Source organism: Micromys minutus (genome assembly GCF_963924665.1).
Source record: "Micromys minutus genome assembly, chromosome: 17".
NCBI classification, from domain to species: domain Eukaryota; kingdom Metazoa; phylum Chordata; class Mammalia; order Rodentia; family Muridae; genus Micromys; species Micromys minutus.
The window spans coordinates 19,572,629-19,575,807 of record NC_137952.1 but is presented as its reverse complement, the minus strand read 5'-3'; positions in this window follow the sequence as shown (position 1 = coordinate 19,575,807).

Here is a 3,179-nt window from a genome sequence, read left to right as displayed (position 1 = left end):
TAAGCTCTCTGCCACCCTCTAGGAACTGGTAGACTATCTTGGACTTGAAAGATGTGTTTTTTCTGCTTGCCGCTAGTCTCCTAAAGCCAAAATAACTTTGCCTTTAAATGGAAAGAGCCTGAACTAGAGGTGACATCAATTAACCTGGACATGACTGCTCAGGGTTTCAAAAATTCATCTGCTGTCTACAATGAGGCCCTTCACCAGGACTTGGCAATTTACAGGGAGGGCAACACACAGCTAGCAATACATCTTACAATATGAAGATAATCTATTCATAGAGGCAGAGAGCAAGGTGCTATGCATGGAAGATGTCAAGCTCCCATTTATAGAACTTGGGAATTTCGGTTACTGGGGCTCAGAAAAGAAGGCCAAAATTTGCCAAGGTCAGGTAAGCTACCTAGGTTGCCTCCTAAAGGAATGCCATCAATGACTATAGTAGGCCCAAAAGAAAACCATTCTCTCTATTTCCCCACCGACAAGTCCTTAGCAAGTGCCCAGGCACTATTGTTTTCTTTTGATTATGGATACCTGGCTTTTCATAGATGACAGTCCTCCTCTAGTCCCTGGCAAAGAATGGGTGACCATTTTTATGAAGGAAGAAGAAACACGAGGCTTTTGATACTATCAAATTTGCCCTGATGACAGCACCTGTGCTGGGGCTTTCAGACACCTCAAAGTACTTCTCTTTGTTTGTGGCCAACAATAAGGGGATAGCTAAGGGACTACTAACCTAAAAAATAGGCTCCTGAGAAAGACCTGTGACCTACTTATCCAAAAGCTAGACCCCAGTGGCAGCAGGATAGCCAGCCTGCCTCTGCATAGTAGCAACTGTGGCCACTCTGCTCAAAGCTACAGACAAGCAAACCTAAAAGCTATGATCTGACAGTGACAGCACCACACTCCTGAAAGAGTATAATTTGACAGCCCCCAGAAAGGTGTTGACTAATGCCCATATGACTCACTACTGGACTCTGTTATTGAACCAGATCAGGTTACTCTCGCTCTGTCAATGGGGCTCAACCCAGTGACCCTGCTACCAGATCTGGATTTGAATGTTCCTCTGCATGACTGCCAGCTGATACTAGTGTAAGTCTAAGGATGGAGCAAAGATTTGTCTGATCAGCCATCAACTGATGAGGACACTAACTGGTTCACAGATGGGAGCAGCTACCTGGTAGAAAGCCAACAACAGGCAGAAGCAGCAATTGTGAATGGTCATCGGATTGTGTGGACTGAGCCACTGCCCTCAGGAACATCTGCTCAGAATGCTGAGCTGATCTCCCTGAAGAAGGCACTAGAATTGGGGACAGACAAGAAGGTCAACATCTACACAGAAAGAAGGTATGCTATTGCTATGGGCCAGCAGTGGGGGCTCTACACATGTCAACTGACATCTTTATCCAGAGAATTGAAGACTTTGTATCTCAGTCCAAGTTCAAGAACACACAGAAAGACAATCAACACATAGATACTTCATTTCACTATGGGCAGAAAGCAATATTCAGACGCCTTTTGCCCATACTTACAATCAACATAGATTAAGACAATTAAACATAGAAATTTCCCAGAATACAGGTAATCAGGCAACTCTGGCAGTATATGCTGACACAGAGTCAAACAGGCAACCCTGCCCACTGGAAACAAACAGGTTCCAAATGGAGGACTGAATGTCACCCACTCCAGGTTTCCCACAAGTGTCTCGACTACATCTGTTTCCTATTTCTGTTGACCCTCCCGTACACCATGTAGTTTCATCATACACACTCATTCATCACAAAAATAAACTGAAAAGCAAGTCAGTTGTGATACTGAACATTTTAATCCCAGTGTCCACAAGACTGGTGCAGAGGATTTTCTGTTTGAAGCCACCTTTGATTAAAGCTAATTTAGTACATGAAATGTTTGGAGGGCAATGATAAATTTTTTCAGATGTGAAAATAATGAATGATATGTTTCTTATGTTTCCACAAGTGATTTTAAAATAGTCTAAAATATGGATTTCATAGCCTATAAATATGTAATCAATAAATAATGCATATAATCTGTAAATAAACAACCAATAAATATGTAATATTATATTGCTAATAACAAATACATATAAAATCATACCATTATCAGCTTGAAATAAATCATTCAAATTGTGGTAATAAAAATAGCACATCATGTAAAAGTAGAGGTAGTTATTTAACATTTGTGTTAATAATAGAGTATTCAGTTTGTGTATGCTTATGAGGAACATAGCAGATAAATTTTCTACTCAGGAGTTGAACACTCAGTCTTTTCATTGCTACCCTCATGTTTTTATTGCTTAATGTGTAAATGGCAGGGTTCTGTATGAGTATAATCATGAAGTCCAGAATAGACATCAATGGGTTTGTGATGGTCAGGAAATAGAGGGATTTACATATGGCCACATATCTGTCCCAGGCCATTGCTACTTGCAACACCATTTCATATCCCCCCAGGAGTTGGAGGACAAACATCTGTAAGCTACAGCTCTGGATTGAAATGATATTTTGACCTGTGTACAGGTCAAAAGTCAACTTAAGTAGAAACGCAAAGTTCAATGAATGAAAGATTAACTAAAAGGAAATACATGGGGGAATGTATTTCCATTGTGGTCTCCTGGCTCATCCTCAAGGATGGCTTTCAGTATCTGCATAGTCAGGTGCTGGCAGAATATCTCAGAGGATACCATACCTTGCTCATATCTGCAAGAACTTTTTGTAATCAGCAAAAGAAAGTGGTTTAATGTCTGCAGACGTGATGGAGTACAAAGTGCAGCAGTCTCCAAATGGCCTTTCCTTTAATCTTTGCTTGATATTTCTGTCCCCATGTTTCCTTTAGAATGCAAAAAAAAATTGATTTTATAAATTGAGATGGGTATATGTCTCCATTACTCCACAGGGGGATATTTCTATCTACATGAGGCAGGCTCTTCACATTCTATCTATCCTGTTTATCTTTTTGACTAATGTCATCCCCACTGGGTCCTTTGTGATTCTAGCATCCCTAGTATCAGAGACTTTCTACTGGATCCCACTCCTTTGTTCCACCCCCCCCACACACACACACTGCTTATTATTTCTTTTCATCCTTCTGGCAGGCCTTCTGTACTTATCTCCTTTCTCTTCCTATACCTGGTACAGTATCCCATATTTCCACTTCCTTCCCCT